This window comes from Equus przewalskii, chromosome 9 (genome assembly GCF_037783145.1).
Source record: "Equus przewalskii isolate Varuska chromosome 9, EquPr2, whole genome shotgun sequence".
In the NCBI taxonomy this organism is placed as follows: Eukaryota; Metazoa; Chordata; class Mammalia; order Perissodactyla; family Equidae; genus Equus; species Equus przewalskii.
In genome coordinates, this window is record NC_091839.1 from 2,865,263 (window position 1) to 2,884,835 (window position 19,573).

Below are 19,573 nucleotides of genomic sequence, written 5' to 3' on the forward strand. Positions count from 1 at the left end.
GCATAAGCTTCGTGGGCATCCAACAGGGGTCCGCCTTTCTGGAGGCAATGTAACGGGGGATGTAAAACCAGCACACGCCTCCCGAACAGGTGGAGGGCAGGGCCGAGCAGCTGGGGTTCCAGAAGATGCACATCCAGAGACACAAAGCCGGGAAAACACTTGTGTTAACGAAATGAAATGGTTTGTTTTCATTCTCTTGCATTTGAGTGACTTAGGTTATTCCTTCCCGGAGCCTGCCTATCACTGAAAACCAAGTTGGGCTGGTCTTGTGAACAATTAGGCGTGGCCATCCCTGTGGTTAGTAACAATCTTAAGCCAGAGAAGAGGGGAAAAAGGAACTTCTTCCTGTCAGCTATTCAATACCTGTTGGCTTCAAAAGGCCAGTGGGGAAGTATGTTAGGTGGCTGTGATGCCACCGTGCTAATTGTGTAGCAGCTTAAAAGACCCTTAGAAAAGAAAAGGAAGCTTCATTTGTAGAATTCACTCCCATAACTTTAAAGATTTGCCCCAGATCAATTTCACACCAGAAAAAACCAGTGGAATAACTCAAACAAATAAGTTCCCTTGAAGGCAAATAGATATTTTCCCCTTGCTCTTTCGTCCAGGTCAAGTGTGATCTTTTTTTCCCTTCCTAAGTCCCCACTGAGTTCCAAGATTTCCAAGCTGAGACAAGTGACCTCTCAACCCTGCCACCATTTGCACGTGGATGGGAACGCATGCCAGGGACACACACCCGTATCAGCTGTGCAGGCGGGGACACTGCTGCTCACACGCAAATGACGACACACGAGTCCTGTGCTCGAGCCACGGGACGTCCTTACAAATGACAGAAGAAACTGCCTGCTCCGGTCAGCTGAGGTGTCAAGTACCGTGGTGTACCTTTGGTTTGAGGCCATGCACTTAGAGTTGAGAAATTAAAATGGCAAACAAGCTTTTTGCCTAGGGCCAGGGCCAAAAGGAGTAGGGAGAGCCCAGAGAGGCTCCTTTGCTGGCTGCGGTGAAGAAGATGAATGCGTTTGTTGGAAAAGGAATAGGAAGAGACAAAGAAAACACGCGCCTCGCTCTCCTCCTCCACCTTCCCAGGCTTGCGACACACTGTGGCAAGCTGACTCACAACCTCCCACGGGGCTGGCCGGTCTGGAGGGAGGGCAGCTGGGGGCCAAGCGACCAAGAGTCACAATTTGCCTGGAACTGTCCTGATTTTAACACAGAAAGTTCTACATCCTGGGAGTCCTCTCAGTCCTGGGCAAAGCAGTCAGCTGGCCGCCCGATGTGCCGAGGGGCGCACGGCATGACTGGGTCAGAGCGCCTGGGCTGCCGTGCCCTCCTCTCGGAGCCGAGCTACGGCAGCGAGATCTGGGTTTAACCAGGTGCAGCCCACCAGCTGCAGACACACACCAGGTGCCCGAAGGCCTGACGTTTCCATCCAGGGGGCCTCGTTTTGAACACGGAGTCTGGGAAGGGAGGAGGAAAGCACAACGGCCTGTGACCCTACAGCTGAGACACAAGGAAAAGCACGGCCCCGTATAAACAGGGACGGATCCCACAGCCCCTGCCCTCCTGGAGAAGGCCCTCTGACCACAGGCTGCAGCACGAACCCAAACGCTGGGCACTCTGCTTCTGCGACAGCGCCCACAGACTGAGTCTGGGAGACGTAGGGATCAGAAATGGCCCTACCTGAGGCCACTATGGGAGAACATGAGGCCACCAGAAGCAGCAGGGGCCAACAGTGGACACGAAAGAGCCCACTGTAGCCTGAAGGCGACCAGCTAAGAGGGAGGGAAACCACCCAGGGCAGTGTAGCTTCCAGAGCAGGGCATCCTGTGGCGGCCTCGACACAGCGCGGGGTGCAGCCCCGCACGCACCATCATTGCTTTTACCAGCTCCCGCCCAAGCTGGCCCCAGTGCACTCCAACATACTTTGTAAATCGCACAGCAGTATCAGAAGGTCATCAGTCTGATGACTGAGGAGGAAATTAATATTGAAAGGAAAGTAAGGCCAACCTCCCCAGTGGGAACAAAATCCTACTCTGAGGAAAATTAAAAAGCTCTGGCGCCAAGAGGACCTGGGTCCTGGGGAGAACTGGCCTCACCCCACACCCCACCCAAGGCCTTGTCATGCTTTCCAAGGCTCCTTACAAGCACACTTGCACACTGTCATGACAGGGACCTCACTACCTATTAAAATAGCCATTGTCTTTTCAGACCCAATGGCGAGAAGTATTTCCTCAGGCTGAGCCTAAGACTTCTCCCCACTGGTTCTTCCCTCCACGTTCAAATGGAGGGCAAAGTACGAATCCTCCCCCACGTTGCGCAATAATTGCACTCCTCCAGGAATATCACAGCCACTCCCGATTACTGAACTTCAAAAAACTGTGAGAAAGTGGCTATGGGCCCAGAGAGACGGCAGAGGGGGTTACTTCTGTAAACTCTCATGGCGCACTCACACATGCCAGGTGAGCTGCCGCACTCTGAGCAGGACGTCAGGTTCTTTCTCTGGGCCTCAATTTTCCCTTCTCTAGTAGAACACAGCATTTCACTTCTAAGGTCCTCCCTTCTCTACTTCCCAATTTTATGGCTTTGCTGAGAAAAGGGTGAAGAACTGAGGTGTAAACTCACTCTCTCTGGGGCATTCCCCCCACGCACGGGCTCCTCATAAGCACTCGGCAATCAAGCAGTTTCCCAGTCCTCTCTTCTCCACACTAACGAGCAAAGTCCCTGGCTGGACAGAAGGAAGAACTTCTGGACAGCGGGACAGTTAATGTCCTGGACCAAGCAAGGAGGGGATGGGAGATTGGCTGTCTCCACTCACTGTCTGAGTGGACAGGGAGAGGTCAGCTGGGGGGCAGGTGGGATGGATGAGAAGCTGGCCCCACGTGCTGGCCTTCAGTGGCCTTCCTCTCTGCTTGGACCCGACAGATAATCGTGCAGAGCCTTGGGAAGCTGCGCCACTGTCAACAGTTATTGGAATCCCTTGCTCCTATTCCACTTTCTGTATTTTCCTGTCTGAATTCTCCGAGGCCAAGGGCCCCATTCTACACTCCCATGGTCCTGCACACAGTAGGTAAGAAACAAACACTGGCTATGTCCTTTGGAAAGAGGTTGGTTGGAGGTCACATCCAGCAGCAAGATGCTTGTTACCCGCCGTCGTAACAGGATCTGTCCTCTTTCTCTCTCCTCTCTGACAGCAGCCTTGGCAAGCCACCAGCATCTCTCAACCCTCCTCCTCAATGACCCCGACTCCAGCCCGAGGCCTTTCCTTCTGTTCTCCACACAGAAGCCACCGGATCACTGTCAATCAGCGGGCCGGTCACATCAACCCCTGTGGAACACCCTCAGTGACTTCCCATGAGGCTCGGAAGAAAGCTCGGATTCCTCAAAGCAACCCCAAAGTCCTCCACCGTCTTGGCCCTGCTTCCCTTCCAGCCTCTCAGCTTCTAGAATGTGCCAACATCTCTCCCTCTTCACTTCACACTGCTTCCTCCATCGCCGGAAATCCTGGGGCAGATGCAAAGAAGGGGAGGGGGGGCCAATCCACCCCCATGGGCCACAGGTGAAATGTAACGTCCGGGGGAGGGGGCTTCTCCAACCCCAAATTTGTCCTCTTTGCACCCTCCCCCTCCTTGTTACAGGGCACACCACAGAAATCACTTGCTTTAGCCAGCTGTTCCAGGACGTTCTAGCAGACTGTCAGCTTTGTGTGGTCAGCCAGCAACCCCCATATCTGCTGCACCCGAGTGGCCACTCAACACCTATCCACAGAATGCATGAAGGAATGAATGAATGAACACTGTAGATGACTTCTTCAAATCTCCTACATAGTTGCCAAAACATCTAGAGGGATCCAGGCTCTGGCTGGTCCCAGAGCAAAGCAGATGTGCTGAGGTCTGACTCAAAGTCCTTCCGGGATCAACTCTGCGAGTGACCAGCATTTCCAGCAGAGCTGCTGCACGAGGAAGGGTCTCAAGGGTGGAGAGGCTGACAGAACCCACCGCTGAGGAAGAGGGGAGGAAACATCCCGGCTGGCGTTCTCCTTGCACTGGAGCTGCCGCTGGCTGTGCCCACATTGGAAGACCCTTCTCCAAGAACGCGTTATCCTCACTCTTTTCTCTTGAAGAAATGAGACTGAAACCTTTGCAGCCAGCTCCAGCAGAGCAGGCAGCTCAACTGTCAGGGGAGGGGGCTCTCATTCAAACCGGAGCAACAGCTGCAAAGACGCAAAGAAACCCACGGGCGCGGAGGCCAGAAGCGCAGGCGGACTGGCGCCAGTGTTTCGTTTTTCCCCAAGTTGCCCCGGGGAAGAAGTTTCTCTCCACGAGGTGAGTCCTCATAGAACTGCCACACTGGCTTCCCTATCGCACCCCCGCTTCTCTCCCCTCAATGAAAAGTAAGAGCTTCAAGCAGCATGACAGCCATCGATCTCTCCAGAGCTGAAGGCCAAGGACACATTTTCGCACAGCTGGATGAACCGAAGAACTTGCCAAGAGCGGAACCCAGTGGGACTTTTGGGTAAAGACGCACGTTCATGAGAAATTAAAGCTCTCGAGCTTACAGAATCTTCCTCCAAAGTTCCACAGCCCAGCACCCCTGGAATGTGACGTGATGAAGAAACAATGACCCTCCTGATCTGTGCGTGCCCATGAGCCATTCCCACATTCACTGAATCTGGTCCTCTCGCTGGTCCTGGGAGGTAGATAGAATGATCTCCGTTTTTCAGCTGAGGAAACTGGAGATCTGACAAGTCAAATGCGACACCCTCAAGCCCACCGCTGGCACCCCCCAGGAGGAGTCAGTGGAGGGAGAAAGGGACTTGACTAAACTCCTGAGGGATTCACATGGAAGGGGCATGGGGTGAGGACTGTGTCCCAGGACAGGGACGCGGAGTGGGCCGCCACACCACAGCCTCCTCTGACTCCCATCCCCGGTGGGATTCCACGCCCACTCCTCCAGGACGGTCCTGGGTCCCATTCTGTGGCTCCCCAGTGCTCAATCCTTCTGAGATACGGCCATGGGGACGATGGATGCGTCCAGGGAGCCAGGAGCTGGCCCACCGCAACAATCAGAGGTCGGAGCCAGCAGCTCCCTCATTAATATTTATCATCATCATTAGCTAAACTCAATCACCAGGTAAAAAGAAATTAATACGTTTGATATAAATATAAAACAGTAAGCTGGGGCATAATGGAATTCATTTCTGGGCAAGTGGGAATTACCTTCATCACTCTGTTGTGAATCTCTCCCAAAAGGAGGAGCTGAAGGAGCTGGAGGGTGTCCCTGTGGGTCTGCACTCTCCAGCCAGTGGGGGGCTGGGGGGCGGCAGGGAAGCAGAGGGCCCTGGGAGGGAGGTGGCAAGGAAAGAGAGCATGTGGGCCCGTGCCCTGCTCCCAGAAGCAATTTCAAGGTAAACTGTCCTGCGGATTTTCGCATTTTCTGGGCTTAAATGAAGCTTCTGAAGTTATAACCCTCTGTTTTCAAATTCCCAAGACTCCTTAGGTGCTGGCTAAAGCTTCCTCAGATTCCTTTTCTTTTGTTTATTGACGTGTAGTTGACATTCAATATCGCACTAGTTTTAGGTGTATAACACAGTGATCCGACATTCCATACATTACGAATGATCACCACGATAAGTCCAGCAACCACCTGTCATCATACACAGTCACTGCAGTATTACCGACTATATTCCCCCCGCCGTACATGACATCCCCGTGACTTACTCCTTTTATAACTGCAAGTTTGCAGCTCTTATCCCCTTCACCCATTTCTTCCATCCCTCCACCCGCTTCCTTCTGGCGGCCACCAGTCTGTTCTACGTATCTATGAGTTTTCGCTTCTGTTTTGTTTTCTTTGCTTATTTTGTTTTGTAGATTCCACATGTAAATGAAATCATATGGTGTTTGTCTTTCTCTGTCTGACTTACTTCACTTAGCATAGTATCCTCTAGGTCCATCCATGTTGTGGCAAACGTCAGGATTTCATTCTCTTAATTCCACCTCCCCTCACTCCCTAGTAAAGCTAGCCCAGAGGAGCACCTCCTCCCGCACCCTGTGTGATTCTGGTCATTCATTCACAAGGAAGCCTGACACTGTGACAGAGAGAGAGGAGAGGAGGCACGGAGAGGAGAGCGCCTGGCTGAGGAAGCACAGGGCAGTGTCCAGTGTCCAGAGGGTGAGGAGAGAGTGGAGGGGAGGGAGCAGAGAGAGGAGAACAGGAGAGAGATGGGGAAAGAAGAGAGGAATCCATTAGGACTGGGGCGGGGGACAGAGAGACAGAGGCAGACAGAGAGACAGAGACAGAGAGACCACCAGGAGTGGGAAGTAGGCAGGGAGAGAAAGAGAAGCAGTGATGGCGATTCCAGAAGAGAGGAAGGGCGAGGTTATTCTAGCGCGAGGACCATGCGCTCAGAGAGGCCCGAGCTGGGCTCCTGGCGCAGAGCTGGTCGTGGGAGAGAGGCCCCAGGGAGCTGCGGTGGGTCAGTTCCAAGGCCGGAGACTCGGGCCTTCTCTCAGCCTTCGCTGAGCGCTCAGATTTTCAAAGGACACAGGGTGATTTTTTAAGGATAATTTAACCAGCTGAGTTGGTGACCAAGAAGGAAGTTAACTGCTCAGCTGACCCTGGTGAGCAGAGCGGGTGGACGCAGCTTGGGGACAGAGGCAGCTTCCGCCCCAGAGATGATCAGGGGCCGCCCTGGGCGGAGGACACTTGGCGTCCAGCCTGGCCAGGGGAGCCGGGGCCTCCTCGGCACACCCCCAGCGGCCACTCTCAGGCCCTCACATGCACGATCACATCTGAGACTCAGAACTGAGAACACAGGCGTGGCGACATGTCTGAAACTGGATGTCTTGTGAAGGCTGCCAGATCTGGACTCGGTGCTCCTCACCCCTTCCTGCTCAGGGCTCACGCATGCCAGTCTCTGCAGACCCTCCTCCCGGCCGCCCCTCCCAGCCCAGGCCACTCTGCCTGTCTCAGGAATCAGATTCAGGTTGAGTTTTAACACCCGCCGTGCCCAGACTCTCAGTGAGGCCCCGAGTCCTCCCCGTTTCAGAACATGCTTAGACACGGAAACATGCCAAGATCATCAGGGGGTGTCCTGACCACCTGAATCCCTCCCGCCACCCCCACACCTGGGCCCAGCACAGAGCAGACTCCCAGTCACGACAGAGGATAGCCTGGAAGCCCCGCAGCCCAGTGTGGAGAGTGGTCCACGAGGGTGCCGGCCCGGACCTGGGGGAGGACCTGCTGTTTTGTTGGTGTTCTGGTGGTGTATTTTTTTCAGTTAAACTGAGTGATGCCACAGACAGTGAGACCCTGGGTCTTGGCTGCTGCTCAGCCACACGTTCTTCCTGTGACCCCGGACTGGCTTCATGTCTCTGAGGTCCAGTTTCCTCCCCCACGAACGAGAAGGAGGGGAGCAATTTCTGCCACCCCCAGCCCCCAGGTACAGGACAGGGGCTTCCTTCAGAAGGAGCGAGCACAAAGGACACTTCCAAGGAAAAGACGAAGATTAACAAGGGCAAAATCAGTATTCCTCAGGCCAGGCCCATCCTCAGGACTGCTAGGAAGGACGCGCAGAGGGGCATGGCCAAGCCCAGCTCCACCCCACAGCTCCACCCACCACATCCACCCTACAGGACAGAGATGCCCCAGTCTCCCAGAAGCACTGGGGAGCAGTGCTTAGAGCCGATGACCTTCTGCATAGTGCCAGTGGGAGCAGCCGTCTCAGACACTCATGCCCCTCTGGCTGCCAGTGTCCCTGCCGTACCCAGGCCCCCAGCCAGGCACCTTCTCCAGGCTGAGCCCAGCTCCATGTCAGGTCAGCTTCCATCCTGAGTCACCTCGCTCTTTATGGGGGAAAGAGCTCAAGTCTCCAGAAAATCTCACGTGCATTTCCCCTTGTTAACAACATACCTGGAAAATCCACACGGAAGGATCCATTTGACACAAGGATTTCTGCTTTATGAACTGCCTATACTCTTTGCCCTCTGGGTTATCTTTAACACGTCTCTCTTCTGTGCAAAGATGTTGCACACCTAATTGTGACGGGGGCGGGGACTCCTTTGTGAGTGTAGCCACATCTGCAGCATCTGCCCTGTCTGGTATCACCTGACTTGGGGCCCAGAGTTAACCCCAAGTGTTCTGAGATCCCATAAAAGGGGCTGCCTAGAGCCCTGGAGGGTGTGAGGGACCGGGAGACAGGCAGGGTGCTTAGAGCGGGGTGGCAACGACCACACACACTCACCCCGTAGGCAGCTCCCAGCATCCCGAGACCCGGGTCCTGCAGAAGGTGAAGATGGGGACGGTGGACATCCTGTGGCTGCTGACTGGGAGGCGGCTCAGAGGAGCAGCACTGATGCAGGATTTCCTTTTTGTGCCAAAAGAGTGAGGAAACGGCAGAAAGAAGTGAGTGATGCAGTGGAAGGGAGCTGAGCTACATGTGCTGGGTAATACCAAGGTGATTAGACTGAGCTGCTGGGCCTCTGTTGGGACCTTATATAAGCAGCAGAGAGAGGAAATGGATTCCAGAGAAGGCGTGCTCATGGCTGGTACCTGGCAGGTCACAATCCAGCAGAGAACATGAGCGTTCTCCACCCAGGCACCTGGGCACCTGCAGTCACAAGATATGTCACTCAAGCTTTTTGGGGTGACAGAGGTCACAGCCTCTGGCAAGAGAGATAATGGCATTCTTGGATGGTACCAGGGAGACCAGGGGCCTCTGCAGCATCCCTGCTGGGCACTGGAACTTTCCAGGAAGCAGGAGAATCCCCAAAGGGCCAAAGCCGGGCAGAGAGGCTAGGAGTGCCTGGCTTGGCTCTGAGGGGAAGAAAATGGTGGCTGAAGCTCTAATGGTCAGGACTTCTCCAGAAGGCTGGCTGCTTGGGATGACAACCTCCCCAGATTGATTGTTCTTCCCACCAGCAAGGTCAGGAATATTAATTTTGTACACGTTAATGTGATGTAATGTGAGAGATGAATGCTTGTTCAGTGGGTGTCACTGTGTTAATAAAGCTGCGACGCTCTCGTGCCAAAAAAAGCATGGCGCTGCTGACTGGTGAATCAAGTCAGCGTGCAGAAGGCACCGTCGCCCTTCAGCAGAGCCAGTGCCCATTGGTGGTTCAGGCCATAACAGGCTGCTGCTGATCCTCTGGGAGGCCAGTGACAGCCAGGTCCAGGGGACACCTCCCAGCTGTTGGGGAGACTCGGCATCCGGGCCAAGGCCTGCTCCTCCAGACGTGGCCAGGGGCCTCCAGAAGCCAAACATGGAGCTCCCACCACCAGACTGAGAAAGACATGTCCGAGGCTTCTCTCTTTGGATTCTCGTTGCAATGAAAGAGCCTCATTTGGCATCTTAGTAGCCCCCCGAAAAACCTCCCGTCCCTTCGCAGACCCTCCCCAAGGGAGAGAAGGCTCAGATGAAGAGGCGGCCAGGAAGCTGGAGGGCTCCCCAGGTCAGACAGGGAAGCTGGCTCCCTCAGCTCTAAAATCACACTCAACCCGCTGCTTCTGGGGGGACAGGCTCCGCTATCATCTGGGGATTAACCCCACCATAAAGAAAAATAAACGGATGAAGGACATAGTCACATTCAAACCCATTGCCTCAGACAAATCTTCAGATAATAAAGAGTAATGAGTATTCAGTTTGGGGACCATCGAAGTCCCCTCCGTCCTTGACTGCAAGCACATATGAAACCCACCAGCAGCGGAAGTCCCTAACACCCAGCTCCCAAGGGGTACCTATACTCTCAGTCCCAATGCCCCGGAGAGGCGCTCTGTTGTTCAGTCACCTTAATCCACTGGGGAGCTGAGAAGGCAGAACCTTGATCCAGTGTCACCCTGTGGTGGTTGGGGCTGTCTAGGGTGATACTCCAGTTGGCTCGGCTTGGTAACCAGTAATGGTCTATCAAGCTTCTAGAGCCAGGGTGAGTCCCTGCAGGAGTGGTCCAGGAAGTAAAGCTTGCTGTGGGTGTAGTATCCCCATTTCTCTTTCTTAGCTCAGTATTTCCAAGTTCACTGCCCACCTGGAGTAAAGAGTCTAGGGTCTGAACCCTTTCTCTATATCCTTTTTCTCTGTTATTCCACAAAATCCGTATGGTAAATCCTAGTCTTACAATGGATCTAATAAATTAGAAGGATAACTTCATCCAAAGAACAACTTCTCTCACCTTGGTGGAATCTTAGAGAGCTGCAAATAGGACTTGGGTGTATTACCAGGGGCAGGGGATGTGCTCAGACTTCTCAAATTGCACAGTTGAGCAGTGGTCAATTCTGCTAGGGGCTCAGAAGAATCGTGCCTTACACACCATCAGCTCTGGAGCACGGGCTCTCCTGGAGGTAGGACAGAGCGATGCTCACAGGGTCCCTAATGAGGCAGCTGTGGGACCAAGTGGAACTCTTGCCTGTCTGCACACTCAATGATCTCAAAGGCTGGGGAAACCGCAGTTGAAAATAGGGCAATGGGTTGGGGAAAATTTGAGGCAGTCCTTACAACGGGCCTCTTCAAAGTGGGCGATATGTGTACAACGCAGATGCTCACTGGGCCTTACTGGCTGTTCTCCAAAGTACCAAGGAGCTGGATCCAGGGCAAGGTACACGGATGGCTTTCATGAAAGAGGAATCAAGATTCACAGGGAAGAGGAGGCAACTGATTCATACAGCTCATCTACCCATCCGTCCCTCTGTCCATCCACCCACCCATCCATCAATCCACCCAAAGTCCACCCCTTTATCCAACACGTATGTGATACTAAATATATACTCCAGATGCTTTAAGTCACCAAAATGAATGGGTCAGAGTCACAGGCTTTACTTTCATGTGGTCAAGATGTCCTTGGTTACGTAGATCACAGAGGCATCAGAGGGCGCACAGCCACACAAACTTCTTAGCTTGATGTGCAAAGCCCGGCACAACCAAGCTTCACCTTACCTTCCAAGTTGGCGTTCCACTGCCCTCCTCCCTCAGACACACACTGCCCTTCCCTGACGGTGTTCCCTTGGCTTTGCCTTGGCTTAGGCTGTTTCTTCCACCTATGTTCCACGCTCCATCTTTCCACACTCTCCTCCCTGCCCTCCAAGATCCTGCTCATTCTACCTCCCCCAGGAGGTCCTTTCTCACCTCTCTCTTGAATGCGACCTCTTCAATCTCAGTGATGAAACAAGGGATGGACAAGTCCTCTTTAAACTCTAAATTCTAGAGAAATACAAGGAATGATCACTGGCATTCTCGTTTGTACAGCTCGTCTGGCGTTTGTCTCTTGTAGTTTCTACAACGACGAACCATGTGAAGAATCGTCTCTCCACAGACATTACAGGGGCAGGGTGCAGGCAGCCCTTACCTCTGAGCGCTGCACACAGCCTGGCGGATCAACACTCTCAGTAGCTCCTGGTCCAACTCACAGAGGCTGGTAGGTGCTGCGTAGAAAGAACCGCCACAGCCCAGCGTCACCTCAGGCAGAAGTTCCCCCAGCTTCCTGCGTTCTCTCAGATGCAGAGCCAAGCAGCCCCACGTGTCCCCCTACCGTACATACATCTCTTCATGTCACCTCTCTCCCTCTCACAGAACAGAGACACTAAGCAGAGTGTTTCTCAGGAGTTCCTGACAAGGTTCCTCATCTTCTGACCACAGGGATAACCTGGAAAGAGGATGCTCCCAGTGACCCCAGAGATGCCCAGCCCTTCCCTCACTGTATTAGCACTTGCCCAGCACTCATCCAGTGCATACCCAGGACTCATCCAGCACTCACCCAGTACTCATCCAGCACCCAGACAGAACTCACCTTGTATTTACCCAGCACCCAAATAGCACTAACCCAGGACTCATCCAGTACTCAGACAGCACTAATCCAGACCTGACCCAGCACTCACCCAGCACTGACCCAGACTTCACCCAGCAAACACCCAGCACTCACCCAGTACTCATCCAGTCCCCAGACAGCACTCACCTTGTATTTACCCAGTACCCAAGTACCACTAACCCAGGACTCATCCAGTACTCAGACAGCACTCACCCAGACCTGACCCAGCAAACACTCACCACTCACCCAGCATCCAGACAGTACTCACCTGGTACATACTAAACACTAGGCCAGCATACACCCAGCACTCACCCAGCTTACACAGCACTCACCCAGTACTCAGCCAGCAGTCACCAGCACTTACCCAATACTCGCTCAGCACACACCCAAGCCTCCCATTGCACAAGTGACCACAACTTGGAGGGGTTGCATCCAGGATAGGGCTGTAATCTTCCCAGCCAGTTTGAAGAAACAAAGTTTCAAATGTTTTATAATTCTGACGGGTATATAAATACCCATTGATTTCAACTTCATTTCTATTTATTAAAATAGGTTTCCCCCAAACCAATATATAAATAATGCCTATAGGCTGACTGGTATCACATGATACCTTTCCTTTTAAATACCCTGTCTCACTAATTCATATTGATGTTTATATAGTCTGACCCCGGTGTTTCTCATACTAGATTCAAGAACCCTCAACACCTCACCATCCTTCAAAAAGAGAGAGAGAGAAGAGGAAAAAAGAAACCTAAAGCAACACCAAATAATGTGAGCGCGCTCTCGCTAACTGGCTAGCGTGTTACTTGTCACAGTCCTTTTATGGAGGGTGGTTTAGCAGCATATATCAAAACTGAAAGTATGTATGCTCTTTGACCCAGCTAGGAACCTATACTACAGAAATACCGACATGCAAAAAGCCCTTCTCTATTTAAGGGTATTCTCAGCAATGTTTCTTGTAATACCAAAAAAGAAGATAAACAAAGGTATATACATACCATGAAATAATATGCAGCAATTGATAAGAACGGTAAGAGAGAAACATCAGTGTTAGGAAAGACGTGGAGCCACTGGAACTGTCGTTGGCGGCTGCAGTAGTATAAATTGGTACCTCCACTTTGAAAAACTGTCGGCAGGATCTGCTAAAGCAGCCCATACATGTACTCTGTGACGCAGCCTTTCTCCTCCTGGATATCTACCCAGCAGAAAGGCACACATATCCCGCCAGAGGACCTAGACGAGAACATCCTTTGGCATACCATTCATAATGGCAAAGAAATTGGAAACGACCCAAATGACCATCCACAGTCAATGGATAAATATATTGTGGTCTATCCACTCAACAGAATGGAAGAAAGCAGTGAAAATTCACAAACTCTTATGCAAAAGAACTAGGAGAATCTTACAAACATAATACTAAGGGAAAGACACCAATCACAAAAGATTACATACTGCTTGAATCCATTTATATAAATTTCAAAGCCAGGCATAACTAATCTGCGTTGGCCTATTGGGAAGGCGTGACTGGGAGGGAGCACCAGAGACTCCCGGGGGGCTGGAAATGTTCCACTCTGGATCTGGGCCCTCGTTACATGAATGTCCTCACTCGGGGGAAATTCATGGACCTGTACATTTATATATGTATGCTGTCTTTTTGTATATTACACTGAATAAAAAGTTTGCCTCAAAAAGAATGAGATAATTCTGCAAGTTCCCTTGTGGGAAGACCTCGAAGACATATTGTCAAGTGGGAGAAAAAAAAGTCACAGAAACACGGACACTGACCCCTGTTTTCTGTGTGTGGTCTTGTGGTGGGTGCCCAAGAAAAGGATCCTCACCTGGATGTGAACAGTGTTCTCCAGGTGCAGGAGGGCACCTCGTGCTGGGAGTGAGGTGGCAGGAGGCCAGGAGGAGGGGGCTCGCTTCTGTATGGGCTGAAAGTTTCGCAAGCACACACTCATGAAGGCATGTGAAATTTTAAAAAGTATACAAGGAAATTTCTTCTTAGTAAGCACCTCCTATGTGTGCAGCTCTGTACTGGGCACTGTCTGCAGAGAGTACAACAGCTACTCCTTCTCTTGTGAGCCCGCATTCCGGGACGGCATGATATGAGCGAGAGTGGGTTCCTACACGGGGAGGCTGGGCGCAAAGGCACAAGGCTTCGGGGCAGCTCTGTGGGACGTCCATCTGCAGACTTTCCTGCCTTTGCTTCCTTCTGCCCATCGGCATTCTCAGTGAAGATGTCAGCCAGTCATGATGGATTGTGGGAAAATAGAGACATGGGAAACTTTGTGCTGAAACTGTCGACTTTATTGGAAAGAGAGGGTATGAGCCACTTTTCCACCAGCCTCAAAGGCTGCTGGGTACCCGGGCATCTTGCTGGAGGGACACCCAAAGCATCCATGGGGCACGGCATCCTTAACCACGCGGGGGTCCTGTCCCCACCAGTGGGAGCCAGTGGGTCTTTGGTCTGCTGCTCCCTTTCAGACTGAGGGCTGGCACCCAGGGGAGCCCCATCGCCTCCCAGGACAGGGTCCTCAACTCCTCTCAGAGCACAGCCCTGTGATCACCTCACCGACTCTCCCATGCCCGAGGTGCACGTGGCAGGGACAGGCGTCTGTGTGACCGGTGGGGAAGGGCCCAGTGAGAGTCTGGAGTGTAAGTTCGCTGGGTCTCCATCCCCCACGTGTTGCCAGAGCTGAAGGAGACACCCGCCAGGTGCAGAGAGGGCACACAATGTGGTTTATTCCTCCTTCTTCCTTCTTGCCCCTTCTTGAGGCCAAAAGAAAGTTCCAGGGCCTGGATTTTTGAGTCTAATACAGGTGATCAAGAAACACCCAGGCCTTGGGAGGCGGGTGAAGGAGGGCACTCAGATCAACAGAACATGTGCCCCGGCTGCCACTTGCTTCCCTGTCGCTCCCCAACGCATTCCGATGGCCCCAGAAATCATCTCCTATAACACAGCCAGGAAACACTCCCCTCCCTGCAGAGGCTCTTGCCACGGGATCAGCAGGCATTTCCCAGAGAGGCTCAGCAGCACCATGATCGGCACCGGGGACAGAGCAAAGGAGCTGCCAGTGGCCTCCTGGATAACTGCCACTCCTCAGGCGGCACTCGGCACCTTTGTGATCTCAGCACCTCCCGGCTTCCCTGGTGCTTCCTGTGTACCCGAGGAAGGTCCCTGTGGGCCTGTGCTCAGGAGACCAGGAACACTGCACCTCCGGAACCCCAGCTGATGTCCCATCTCCCCGGGGGCTTTACTGTCTCCTCCATCCCAAGCCGATCCTTCTCACTTCTGCGCACCCACACCCCTTCAGGGATTTGCAGTCTCTTGTCCCCATGGTGGGCTGGGGCTGGGCGGGCAAGGACACCATCTCAGTAGCCCCCGCACCGGGCTGGCACATGCGGGGTGCTTGATAAAGCCCTTTGAATTGCATCAAACTTTCAAATGCAAAGACATCACAAATACGGAAGGCAGATGCTACGCCTGCTTTTTGTGCTTTGTTTTATTTTGCTTCCTTGGGACACTTCAGCGCCAAGCAGCATTTTCATAAAGAATTAAAAACCCAGAACCAACGCCCAGGAGCAGGCCCCTGCCACAGCTGTGCTGCACAGGATAGTATGGCCCCCGGGGGCTCTGCATTCCCAGGGGACCTTCCTGTGCATGATCTCCACCGAGCTACATAACAGCCTCGGGGGGGCACGCCCACACCACATGTGCCATTTAACGGATGGGGAGGCTGAGGCTCAGAGGGAGTCCAGCGGGTGGAGGCAGCCCACAAGACTCACGGGACACGGAACTAGGCCTGACAGTCAGAAGGAGGGCCTTTTTTCCTTTATCTTCCTGCTTCTTTCCAGAACACACCCTGGAATATACCGCTCAAGCGTGAAGACGCAAACAGAAGGTCCCTCTTTCTTGAGAAGTATGGCACACAATCCTTGGGAAAAGGGGCAATATTGCCTGCCTGGGAGGGCTGTGGTGGGGAGTCAGTGACACAAAAACGCACAGTGGGTAAGGGAGTAAATGTCACTCATTGGGGGCCCAGAACCTCCGCTGGTCCCACGTGCGGGATGTGGTTCTTTCTCGTCTCCTTGGTCAAGAGGGGCAGTAGAGTTTTCATTTGAAAATACAAATGAAAGGACTGCTTTTAGAGGAAAGCAAAGCCTGGCAGCCCCTGAACACTGTCTGAGACACGCACAGGGTAGGGGACAACATGTGCTCGCGGCCTCTGGGAAGAGGTGGGGCTGGCACCCCGTGGCAGTGCCCCGACGCTGGAAATGAGCTACACGTGCACTTAAAGCCCCCGCGTCTACACTTCACGGAGGAGCCCACCACACGCCGCCCTGCAGCTCCCACTCCTACTGCGCAAACCCACTGGCGAGCCCAACAATTAAAAATACCCTGCGGATCTCCCGCCCAACGCCGGGCCGAGGCTCAGGGCAGCCCCCCATCCCCGCTGCCTCTCTGAGCGGACGGTCTGAACAGTCTGCAGCCACCAGGCGAACACAGAATGTCACACGAGCAAAGACACTTGTCAAATGCCTTTCCCTTACAAGCACCCTCATCATGACCTGTGTTAATGAAGTTAATTGAATTTAAGATCAATAATGGTTAATTATTGCAATTTGACATTCAGAGATAAATGGCTTTAAGACAGAGAAGTGTGTGTGTGTGTGTGAGAGGGAGAAAGTGTGTGTGTGTGTATGTGAATTCTCTCCAAAGAAGGTGAATGCAGTAGGAGCCTGAGTGGGATCCCACAAGCCTTCCATTGATTCTGGGACCATCTGATCGACTCCATCCTCTGATGAATGTGGGCTTTTCAGAGCTACAAGTAAATGTTCTACAAGACCACTCTAACCCTTGTCACTGGCCAAATCTATATGTGCTGCACACCAGAAATCTATTGAGATAGATGAAAGAATTGCTGTAGAAACAAGAGCAGCTTCAATAAAGGTGAAGGTTTATTATATTGACTATTAATGTAACTTAACTGTATGCAGTTATGAATGCTTATGGATCAGGCAGTTTAATTTGGGGCAGTTAGATATGATTATAATTGAACACCAATTTTTTTTTTTTTAACATCACCAAAGATGAACTCATTCCAACAGGGAAAAAAAAAAAGCCCAGCTCGGAAAGTAGGTTACAACTGGCTTCCCAGAGGACGGCCTCCTGGGGCGGGGCCACAGGGATGCTGTGGGGACAGGCCCAGGACTCTCTCCTCTCACGCTGACCCTGACCACTCTGCCTCCCGGCCCAGGCCCCACAGCTCTCCGCGAGCTGACCCCTCGGCAGTCTGAGGCTGTCCCTTAAGCTCAGGTCAGGGCCCAGAAGTGGCTCCTCTGGCTTCTCCCAAGTTGGAGAAAAGTTCACTTAACAGGAGTGCTCCCAGGGAGGATGACATATCCCCAAACACACCAGGAATGATACTCCTCCACGCACACAGAACCAGCTAAATGACCGCTTACGAGATCCATAACAACAAAGTCAACGTGGTCGGGGAAGAAAGTCCTACTGATTGCGAAGCACTGACAATAAAACGCGGCTGAGGAGTTCTGTCAAAATGTAAGATTATGCAAAAACACCGTTGAGAACACTGCTAATCATCTGCTTGTGTCAATTACTTGAAGGGTCTCTGACAGCATATTTACATTAAACACATTTCGGGAGCAAAATCCTTAATGCTATATCAGAATATTTTTCATTACCATTAGCGAATCGTAACACTGGATTTTCTCCTCGGCTACAATAGGAGCACTGCGGGGAGGCTGGGTGGGGCCGGCGTGGGTGGAGTGGATTGGGGGAAATTTCGCCTCATCCAGCTGAGAAGAGGCGGGTGATGGGGAAGTCAGATGTGAGCCATCCCAGCCCCACTCTCCTTTCAGGGAAGATGACAGGGACTTCTTTAGTGCAAATGATAAGCAGCACTCACTCTCCTCCTGGCCGGGGTGGCCAGCCCCACAAGTGTATGTCACCTTATTTAACGAGGCGAACGGCAGGTGTACAGGGATGACGGGTGGAACGAGAACTGAGATGGCAGCAGCTGGGACTGGCACGGCTCAAACACCTCACCCCGGTCACGCCGTCTTGTCCACAATTACAGTGATGTGGAAATACCACATGAACAGCCTGGGGCCTGGAGTGGTCTAGCTGAGTGAGTCATGTCCAGAAGGATGGCTCTGGCCCTGTGCTGGGCGTGGTCCCGAGTGGGGATACCACAGCAGAGAACGCTGCAGGCTCCACCCACGGGGCTCCCTGGGAAGGTGATAGAGGGCTGGGTCAATACTCTCAAGAAACCACACCCCAGACAGCCCTGGGCTCTGCCTGAAGTGACACGATAATGACGTCAGGATGCCTGGATTTTCTTTTTACATTTGAGCGCTTTGCTGAACACTTTACTTACACTGCTTCCTGTTCTCCTCATACCCGCCCCATAGGCTTGGTTGCTTCCTCACTTCAAAGATGAGGAGACCGTGTCCCACTCAGACCACAGCTGGTCAAGGAGAGAACCGGGATTTGAACTCAGATCTCCAGACTCCTTTCACACTCCACACCAGGGATGTGCAAGTTACAGTGACTGCGAGCAGAGATCTCAGCCTGGCAGCCAAGTGGTGACGTTTCTTACACTCACAGAGGCAGACAAGGGGTCTGTTAAATAATGTCTGAAAAGCCTTGAAACCACCTTAATCTCAAGAAGCATGTCTGCACCATTCAGAAGGTGGAGCTGCAGGGCTGGGCGATGTGGCATTGCTGCTCACAGGGCTCCTCAGGGTTCTGGGAGGCAAACAGAAACACGGAGACAGAGGGGCTGGCTGGCAAGCTCTGAGCTGCTGCCCGCCCTCCCCGCAGGCTGGAGGCCTGGGGCCCACCTCGTCCTGATCCGTGCTCTGGAAAGCATCACCGGGAGGCAGGACTCCACATCACATCCAACCTACCGGACAACAAATACATGGGACATGCAGAAAATCGATAGCACTCACACCTACTCAGTCAGTCCCGGGGATCCAATATCTGTGGTGATCTCAGAAACTGGTGTTAAGTTATATGGAGATTTAAAACAGAATGCATTCCTTTAAAGAGATTCTACATCCCGAAGGTTTGATTAAGTAAAAGCTGTCCCCTCCCCATTGCCAAATGTATAGACATTTCCCTAATCAACCTTTGTAAATGTAGATTTGCTTTTGCCTTAAAATACTACATATTTACGATATGTAAAAATACATATTTTACCTTAAAATACTATCAGTGTTATCATCAAATTGTGCAGGATACAAAATGCAAAAAGCTGCCACATCTATCCTCCAACTGCACTTCCAGACCTTATGTGAGATCTGAATTGAGGAGAACACAGGTGAAAACAGGGGTGGCCAGAAGCCAAAGCTTCTAGTCCAATATGGCCAGAACTGGGGATGGATTCTGAGTGCCCACTGCCTGCATGACGGAAATAAGATGTCACAGAGGAGTAATGTGACTTGGGTTCATTTTCATTTCTTTATATAGATTAAATATACATATGCATGTAAACATATACACACTTACAAATGCATATACACAAACACACATGTACCCATCCATCTTTATATGCACAAATGGACGTTTGCATGAATCTGGTTGCCCTACAAAGAGATCCTTCAAAGAAATTTGAACAAACAACTCCAAACAAACTTATGCCAAATGAAAACACTAGGCAACAGAGAAAGTTATCCTCACGGGTGGGGTCTGCCGTTTAAACATCTGATTCCCAGCAAACGAGCATCCATTCCAGCACGCCACCCCCCACCCCACA

The 19,573-nt window shown here is 52.2% G+C and overlaps 1 protein-coding gene across 1 annotated transcript in view; it reads right to left on the minus strand.

Annotated features, from left to right (window-relative positions):
* The window catches only part of TSHZ3 (teashirt zinc finger homeobox 3), a 68,993-nt gene that overhangs the window by 5,700 nt on the left and 43,720 nt on the right, over nt 1-19,573 (minus strand). The window lies entirely within an intron of this gene.